Raw genomic sequence first — 10,202 nt, forward strand, 5'->3', positions numbered from 1 at the left:
AAGGTTTACCAGGGACCAAGGATTCAGTATCTGGAGACTAGCATTTCTAAGCTGGCTCCTTCTGCAGGAAAATTATCTCCATCCTTTCTGAAATAAGATCCTCTCCACATTAGCTGCTGTAACACCACATAGCTCTTCCCACCTTCTGAATATCTGAGAAGCAAATACAGTGGACCTTCAGTTCTTGAACTTAATTCATTCCGTAAGGCTGTTCAAGAAGCGATTTGTTTGAAAACCAAATCATTTTTTCTCAGTAGAAATAATGTAAATGGAATTAATCTGTTCCAGACCCCCTAATGATTCAATTTAAAAAACCCTTCTTATATACAGTATATGCCTAATGTAGTTTAATGTATTAATAAACACCTTTTTTAATTTGTCGAACTACCCCCTCTTAGCCATAAAGGAATCACTTTCAGCACTCGTCCAGGGTGTCTTTCAGGTTAGCATGCAGCATCTTTGCTTGTTCATACATCACTGCCTCCCAAATGCTGTCACTGGCTAACTGCTTTCCTTTTATCCAAATCAAGGACAGCTATTCTACCTCTTTAATCATCTGTGATCATTGTTTCTTTCACGCCCTTAGCAACAATAGCACTCTTGATGGCCTCTTTATGTTTTAAAATTGTGCTAATCATTGATTTTGCTAGCAACAAAAGCATTCTCTCCTTTGTTGCCTGAGATACGCTTTTTGTCACACTGAGGTATCAGCATGAAAGGGTTGTCAGGTGGAAGTTTGGTTCAACAACAGAGACATTCTGTGAACAACCTGATCGACAACCAAATTATTGAAGATGGAAGATGTTCAAGAAACGATGTTTGACTGTATTCTACCAATACTTTTTTCCTTGTTAGGACATTCATTTTGAGGAACATAATAAGAGAATCTGCATTTCTTTCACAAATTTTAATCTTTTAAAATGATCAATATACAGTATGCCATGATTTTAAGTAATTAATAAACAAGATAAAAATCCCACTCAGAATCTCAATTCCTTCTCTAATCAGTGATTATTTTTTTAAAGCAGCTGATAGTTCTCAAAACATACATCTGGCACCAACTACACAGATTTACAGTAACTCTTCTGGGGTTAAACAGCAGGTGTGCATGCACACACACACACACACACACACACACACACACACAAACTTCAACTAAAAAATCTAAGCATTCCCAATGGTTCCAAACTCAACGAATAGGTAAAAAAACAAAAAACAACTGATCTCACATATGCCAATTCAGTTGTTTTTTTTTAGATTTCTATTTAAAGTATCAGACTTGTTTTTTTCAAAATGTGGATTTATAGTGGCATTGCCAATGCAGCCTTAACCCCAACAGTAATAAAGAAAATTTATTAAGCTAAGTATGGGGTCTTCAGAATAAAACTGCAGAGACAATGTTTAATTAAGGGGGGAAATACCAACTTAAGTTGGAAGAAATGTGAGCACAATTAAACAAGCAAAGATGCACTATTAAGAAATGGTGGCGTGCCCAGTTGGTGTGGCTCAGTGGTTGAATGCCGACCGATGAACCAGGAGGTCATAGTTCGATTCCAGGTGAGGGCACATGCCCAGGTTGCAGGCAAGACCCTCAGTAGAAAAAGTGTAGGAGGCAGCCAATCAATGATTCTCTCTCATCATTGATGTTTCTATCTCTCTCTCCCTCTCCCTTCCTCTCTGAAGTCAATTAAAAAAAAAAAAAAAATATATATATATATATATATATATATATATATATATACACACACATACACTGAGTGGCCAGATTACCATGATCTCTGAACGCATAATAATCTGGCCACTCAGTGCACATCCTATATAATAAAAGGCTAATATGCAAATTGTCCCCTCGACCAGGAGATCTACCAGCAGGCAGGCCGGCCAACCGCCCATGTCCCCTCCTCCTCCTGGCCAGGCTGGCCGGACCCCACCCATGCATGAATTCATGCACCGGGCCTCTAATAAATGTGTATAATATATATATATATATATATATATATATATACACACACACACACTGAGTGGCCAGATTACCATGTGTTCAGAGATCATAATAATCTGGCCACTCAGTGTACATAAACATATATATACATATATTTATATATACATATATATAAACATATATATACATATATTTATATATACATATATATAAACATATATATACATATATTTATATATACATATATATAAACATATATATACATATATTTATATATACATATATATATAAAATACTGGTGTTCCTGTCAGTTGGCACCAGCTCAAGTTCTAGTAACATCAAAACCAGTGAAACTACAAATTTTCCAACTCTTTCAAAGCCCTGGTATTCTAAGGCCACTGGAAAATGGGATAAAGAAAATAATTACCTATGGTCAGGAAATGATAATAGTAATGGGGATTTTTCTAAATAAAATAAAATGAAACAGTAAATTTTGGAGTGTTTCTAAAAGAGCACAGTATTCCTCATTCTCTTTCCTTAGCATTTTGTGTGTGTGTGTGTGCGCACGCGCGTGAGCACACACACACACACACACACACACAATATTCTTAGTAATTATTTCATATTTTTCAGGTCTCTTCACTATCAATTTTAAAAATAGTTACCTCCTGGTAACTAGTTTTCTCCATTTTGGATATTGTATTTCTCTATTTTAGGTTTTGATTTTTTGAACCTGCAAAGAAAACATAGTGACAGACCTAAACAATAAATAAAAACTAAACATCATCCTCTTTAGGTTAAAGCTTTCAAGATAGAGGGAAAAGCATTTTAATTTCATTCAGTAGGTTTTAGGTTCTGTAAAAGTCTCACTCTTCAGTCCCATCTTCACCATAGAAAACACCTTTGCCATTTCCCTTCACTATCAAAGTGCATCTGTTTAAAATTAAACATACCTTAAAGAAAAACCAAAAATCTCCATAATTTTTGGCAGACGTCCTATATGAAGTGATTTTCCCTTTTCCCTACTCCTCAATTTAAAGCTGTGTACAAAACAGGGCCAAATGCAATCTTCCAGGACAGCAGTTTACACATAACAGATTTTGTTTTTGTTTCAAGGACCAAAAAGGGAAGGGAAAAATAAAACAAAGATAAAGAGAAGAAACCCTGAGGCAAAAATGGCTTTTCCTTTAGAAGGTCTTCCTGAGCACTCTAAATCCTCTTCCTGTTCACAAGTTTCCCGCAATCTTCTGGGCCAGAAGGCCCTCCTCCAGCCAGAGGGTGGCGGCTGCTTCACTGCGCAGCATCCTCCTGTGAATGCGCAGCAGGTAGAGGGGGATGGAGAACAGGTAGTGGTTGTAGAGAAAGGAGAAGCCCTGCCAGTGAGCATGAGAGGCCCGGAAGGCCTCCTGCTGGATATCTCTTAAGGGTAAAAAGCGGGTCCTGTAGAGGATTGCTCCAAGGGTCCACTGCACCTCCTTGTCATAAACCTGCAAGGCTGTCTTTAGGGTTTTATAGTTGACAGGAAAGGAGAAGCCCCTGTGAAACACCTCGAACATCCAGGCAGACTTGAAGCACTGATACTTTAGCCTGTGGAGGTCAGCGTGAGAGGCATACATAGTCCTCGATCAAAGCGCTCTCGTAAGATAGACCACTTTGTTGCACAATAATCCTTTGCAGCTTTAGTAAACGCAACCGCATTGTAGTCTCCTCCCATTCGTAACACATCTTCAGTGCAATAGTAGAATTCAGAAAAGCCATAGAACTCGCTGTTCTGGAAATGGATGGGGGGCTGGTAGACACCATTGAGGGAAGTCTATGTCTCGTTTGTTTTGTTCATGAAAGGCTGAAGAGTCTCTCGGCACAGGTCAAAGTCTCCCGTTCCTCGCAGGTACATGGTCTGCCCATTTTGCTGGATTTCATTTTTAATGTCTAGGGGTAAGCAGGGATCTAGGTATGGAGTGTCAGGAGCTAGACCAGTCTGCTTCTCCAGGAGCCTGTTCTTTTGAAAAGTGTTGGCAACTATCTTGTCTTCATATCTCTGTCGAGCAGCATTGCCACCAAACCCAAGAAATGTGGCCACATAGACTCGGTACACATGCTCAGTCTGGTGAACATCACATCCAAGGTTAAATTCAGCCAGCAAGTTCTTAGCTACTTCTTCCTGCTGTGAGGAGGCAAAGCTTAGAGTTTTGGGGACTTCAAATGTTATCTGAGTTGACAAGCCTCCCATGTCGAGAATACCGGCAGTTCTTTTCCGGAGAATGGCTTCACTGCTCTCATTTCCAGGAATGTTAACCTCCACAACTGCTTCATCATATTCTTCAATGTGCTCAAATCGTCCGAGGACAAAATTAATGCCGATCCAAGCATACACACCTTCCTGTTTCCCTGAAATTACTACTGCATGAGAGTCAGAAAACAGAAAGTCAAAATGCACGGGGATATCAGTCAGAAGGTCTTCCAGGATGGCTTTCTGCTGGCTTTCAGGAAGGACCCTCATTCCAGCTGTGCAAAGAATGTAGAAAGGGGTTTCTTTGTGTTTTGCCCGTGGCACATGCTCTGCAGCGAAGTTCAGGAGCGGAGAAATGTAATCACTGACTTTCTCTGGAGAGGTAGCAAATTCTGAAATGCCTGGTTTTATTTTCATAACCACTGGCTTTCGATTTTTATCCCTCATTTGTCTGATATCCAGCAGGTCATGAGGATTGCCATTATGCCTGGGCCAGCAATAGACAAATATTCAAGACCCACTGCTACCACAGTCCACCACGATACCATAGTTCACATTGGGATTATTGGTGTCTGTAGCTTCAATGTCAGTGAATCGTGCCAAGTACCTTTGAAACTTTTTGTCTCTGGATAGTCGCCCATATTTATTTCGGATTATGACAACAGAAAAAGTATAAAAGTGAAACAGCAGCAGCCAGAATACTAATAACAACAATTTGGCATAAATTGGTATTCAAAATTTGAGGACATTCCACTGGAGAGATGGTAAAATGCCAGGAAGCAGGAAAAAGACAGGAGATGCCAAGTCTCCCCATGCTGACAGGTCAGAGGTCAGGCAATGCTCTGGGAGTCAGTCTTCAACCACTATTACAGCAACAACGTGTCCTCCCAGAATCAGAACCCTCCTTTGACTGATATCTTCCGTTTCCAGCATCAAATCCTCTTCTGGGTATATCAAGAAAGCCTAGCTTAAAAATTCTTCATGACACAGGAATTCTGATCTAAACATTTTTTTTGTGATAGTTGATCCGTTCTGCAGCGCCTGACTCCACGGCCGGGAGTCCCAGGGGCGGGGAGCCTTGAGCTGAGCACATCACGGCCACCAACCGAGAGGCGGCAGCAGACCCAGGCAACCGGCTTCCCGAAGGCTCTGCTCCTTCCCGGGAGCCACACGGCCGGCCGGCCTCGCCCACGTTGCGTCACCAGTTTTTGCCTATTTTGTATGACGTACACTGTAGGTTTGTCATATATGGAATTTATTATGTTAAGATATGATCCCTCTATTATAACTTTGCTGAGATTTTTTTACCAAAAATGAGTGTTGTATTTTGTCAAATGCTTTTTCTGCATCTATTGATATGATCATGTGATTTTTCTCTTTCAGTTTGTTTATGTGATGTATCAAATTTATTGATTTGCGAATACTGTACCATCCTTGCATCCCTGGAATAAATCCAACTTGGTCATGGTATATGATCTTTTCAATATGTCTCTAGACCCAGTTTGCTAATATTTTGCTGAGGATTTTAGCATCTATGTTCATCAGGAATATTGGCCCATAGTTCTCTTCCTTTGTAGTATCTTCATCTGGTTTTGGAATTAGGAGAATACTGACCTCATAAAAAGAGGTTGGAAATGTTCCTGTCTCTTGGATTTTTTTGGAATAGTTTGAGGAAGATAAGTCTTAATTGTTTTTTAAAGGTTTGGTGAAAATCCACTGTGAAACCATCCAGACCAGAGCTTCTGTTTGCTGAGGTTTTAAATTACTGCTTCTAGTCCATCAGTTGTTATTGGCCTATTCAGGTTTTCTAAATCTTCCTGATTCCATTTTGGAAGATTGTATTATTTTTAGGAATTTGTCCATTTTGTCCAGGTTGTCCAGTTTTTTTGGCATATAGTTGTTCATATTTTTTTTTTACAATCCTTTGTATTTCTGTGCTGTTAGTTGTTACTTCTCCGCTTTTGTTTCTAATTTTATTTATTTGGGACCTCTCTCTTTGCTTCTTGATGAGTTTCGTTAACAGTTCATCAGTCTTTCTTATCCATTCAAAGGACCAGCTGTTGGTTGTATTGATTTTTTTGTATTGTTTTTTTGGCCTCCATGTCATTTATTTGTGCTCTTATCTTTATTATTTTCTTCCTTCTACTTACTCTGGGCTTTTCTTGCTGTTTTCTTTATAATTATTTAAGTTGCAGAGTTAAATAATTTATCTTTTCCTTGCTTTTTGAGGTAGGCCTGTAATGCTATAAACTTCTCTCTCAGGATTGTTTTTGCTGTGTCCCATAGATTTTGGGTAGTTCTGTGTTTATTTTCATTTGTTTCCAGGAATTTTTTTTTTTTTATCAAACTCATTGGTAACCCATTCATTTGTTAATAACATGCCATTTAGCCTTCATGTGTTTAAATTTTTTGAGTATTTTTACTGTACTGAACTTGTGTGATTTTTCTCACACCTGTCAGAATGGCCATTATCAACAAGTCAAGAAATGACAAGTGCTGGCGAGGATGTGGAGAAAAAGGAACCCTCATGCACTGCTGGTGGGTGCAGACTGGTGCAGCCACTGTGGAGAACAGTATGGAGTTTCCTTAAAAAACTAAAAATAGAACTCCCATTTGATCCAGTGATTCCACTTCTAGGAATATATCCCAAGAAACTGGAAACATCAATCAGAAAGGATATATGCACCCCTATGTTCATAGCAGCACAATTCACCATAGCTAAGATTTGGAAACAGCCTAAGTGCCCATCAGCAGATGAGTGGATTAAAAAACTGTGGTACATCTACACAAAGGAATACTACGCTGCGGTAAAAAAGGAGCTCTTACCATTTGAAACAATATGGATGGAGATGGAGAACATTATGCTTAGTGAAATAAGCCAGGCAGAGAAAGATAAATATCACATGATCTCACTCATTTGTGGAATATAATGAACAACATAAACTGATGGGGAAAAAATAGATCCAGAAACAGAGAAACATCAATCAGAACATCAAACCCCAGGGAAGAAATTGTGAGGTAACCAGAAACCCAAGAATGCCTGAGAATGCCTTTCTAGCCATGCTAGCAATCATCAGATGTACGGTAATTTTACCTGGGACAAGAGGGTAGGTATTTTGGTCTTATGATCCTGACCCTTCATGAGTAAGATCCCTTACATGGGCTGATCCCCTGACTAATGTAGTTACCAATAATACCAAACACCTTGGTCATCCAGGAAGTCCATGGGTGGGGAAAGAAAGTATAAATACACAGGGGTCTCCACCCAGCTTCCCTTTTGTATGACACAAAATCAAAACAATGCTCCTTTGTGTGTACAATTAAAGAGAGGTTTCTGGCATGTGTGGACAGCAAAGAAAGGGTGTCACAACTATCACTACGTGCCCCCGGTATAGGTACAGAAAATGTAACTAAGACCTTGTCTATATAAAAAGAAATGAACAGCCAGTTTGAAAGGGAATTGCCATGGACTAGAACAAATAATATCCTTATATGATATTATTCTACACTGTCATTAAAATTTTTCCCAGATTTGGATCACCACCAGTACTTATAATAGTTCCTCGCACCCTTGGGGATAAAAAAAAAATCATCGGTTTGGTGCTTGGAGACAAACTTAACACATCTCTTGATACTTTAGAATTACAACAGCATAATATACAATTATCCCAAGCAAACTTACAAACTAATTCTTTGAATGTCTGGCAGCAATTTAAAAAGGACATGTCATGAAAAACACACAAGGTATCAAAACAAGCCAGAGGAAAATCATTTGGGCAAAAAATGAAATAGGATCCCAAGTCAAATTTATAGAAAATATTCCTTTATTAACTTTTGGTCGAGAATATGTTTGTATATTTTCAGAAAACAACTCCGAGACCATGTGGATTCCAGCAACAGAGAGGAATCCACAGGACTACTCCAGCCATGAAGACAGAAGAGAAGCAGTCTAGAGATGGAAGACGCTGATGTGGCCTTCCCATACTAGCAGTTAGCAGCTGTGCATCACTGCAGGTTGCCCAGGACCAAACCACAGAGAGACGGACCTGCATTACCACCATTTGTCCACCATCCAGAACTGTAATGTCAGTGCTGACATGTGCACATAAGGAACTATTTGACATTGAAATTGGGTCTCAAAAGAACTGTTGGCACAGAAAGGAACTCACTACAGACTGATTCATTTGCCTGTCACCATAACCATTATTGCTTGTCTCATTTTCGGTTCTTATAAGTGTATTTCTAATAGCACATGATCTCACTCATCTAGGGGAAATAATGAACAACATAGACGGATGAACAAGAACAAACCCAGAAACAAGGAGGCATGGATCAGACTGTCGGGCCTCAAAGGGAGGGGAGGAGAGGATGGGGATAAAAGGGAGAGATCAACCAAAGGACTGTGTGCAAGCATATGAGCCTAACCAGCGGTTAAGGACAACAGGGGGGTGGGGGCATGTGTGGGGAGGGGTGTGGGATGGGAATGGGAGGATGAGGACAAATATGTGATACCTTAATCAATAAAGAAATTTAAAAAATTTAAAAAAAAAAATAAAAATAAAAGGAAATTTCAAAAATAAATAAATAAATAAATAAATAAATAGAAAGGACATGTAAGGATTTAATCCTTTTCATTGTGTAGAGGGCCTCCTGGGAAGGCACCTGAGAATTCTATATTGGTCCCTCTTACCCTATAGACCAAGAGAAACCCTCTTCTCACAACTCAATTGCTCACAGCTGTTGCATGAGCTCTCTGTTCATGTCGAGGTTGAAGTTTCGTGATGACTGGTGCCATGGATCTGTCTCTCACCCAGTGGGGCGAAGTGAGCCATCCCTGGAGAAGAAACCCAGGTTCCACAAGATATGTGATCAGTGTTGGAGCCCCGCCAGCAGGCGAGGGATCCCAAGGCAGGTGCTGGGCATGGAGGCCAGGGGGGCATAGGCTACCAAGGAGACAAAACTGAACCTCACGTCACCCTGCTTGGCCCCGGAGGATGGCTGGTTAGCCAGAGACGGGTAAGATTCCTCAAGGAAGGAACAACTTAAGACAGGCACAGTCGCAGAGGGGCCATCAGGAGAGAATTTGGGGATCAACAGAGGTGGGGCAAGGCCCTCAACCCCCGAACTTTGCAGGGGCCTGAACCCTAGCCCCTTCTGAGGGAGGTCTCGTGCCCCCATAGCTGCTTCGTGCTTCCCATGCCCAGCTCAGATCAGGACCCAGGTGACCAACAGAGACTTGGCCGACAGCAGCTGCCCTCTCACTCCAACAAGAATTGTTTGAGTTATCTTGTACCCATGGTGTGGGGAAGTGGGTTTACGATATCTACATCCAGCCTACCACCAGGAATGCTCAGGAACTACTCAAGAAGGCAAATAATCCTTTCCACTAATATTTACAGGGTAAAATAAGATTGTTGGTAGAGTAATAAATTTGACAGTAAAATAGTAGTCAAGTTTTCAGGCAAATTTAAATTGGCTAGTTGAAACAAGTGAATATTCTAGAAAAATTAATTGTACCGGACAAAAAGGTGCTCCTAAAGTGTTAACTAAAATTTTTATTGGTCGTTCATCTCATGATAAAATTGTGCACAATGTAATGAACCTAAAACAGTAATATTATAGTGCAAAAAATTAAAATATAAAAGCCATCAAGACTACATTATAAAATTTTCAAAAGCCTCCTAACATTTAAATCAAAAAAGGAGGGGATAGTAGAAGAATATCATGTAAGGAAAAATATCCTGTAAGTAAATTACATCTAGAAAATTAATACTTTAGAAAATTAATTGTAAGGCTAAAAGCAAGACACCCATGAAAAACACACAAGGTGACAAAACAAGCCAGAGGAAAATTATTTGGGCAAAAAATAAAATATTTTTTTTGTCAAATTTATAGAAAATATTCCTTTATTAACTTTTGGTCGAGAATATGTTTGTATATTTTCAGAAAACAACTCCGAGACCATGTGGATTCCAGCAACAGAGAGGAATCGACAGGACTACTACAGCCATGAAGACAGAAGAGAAGCAG

At 39.7% G+C, this 10,202-nt stretch overlaps 1 pseudogene across 1 annotated transcript; it reads right to left on the bottom strand.

Annotated features, from left to right (window-relative positions):
- Positions 1 to 3,168: 3,168 nt before the first annotated feature.
- On the bottom strand, positions 3,169 to 5,179 carry LOC307096205 (ectonucleoside triphosphate diphosphohydrolase 4-like; annotated as a pseudogene). The gene has a single exon. The product of its transcript is annotated as an ectonucleoside triphosphate diphosphohydrolase 4-like (transcript).
- Positions 5,180 to 10,202: the final 5,023 nt, after the last annotated feature.

Source organism: Cnephaeus nilssonii (assembly GCF_951640355.1).
Source record: "Cnephaeus nilssonii genome assembly, chromosome: X".
Taxonomy (NCBI): domain Eukaryota; kingdom Metazoa; phylum Chordata; class Mammalia; order Chiroptera; family Vespertilionidae; genus Cnephaeus; species Cnephaeus nilssonii.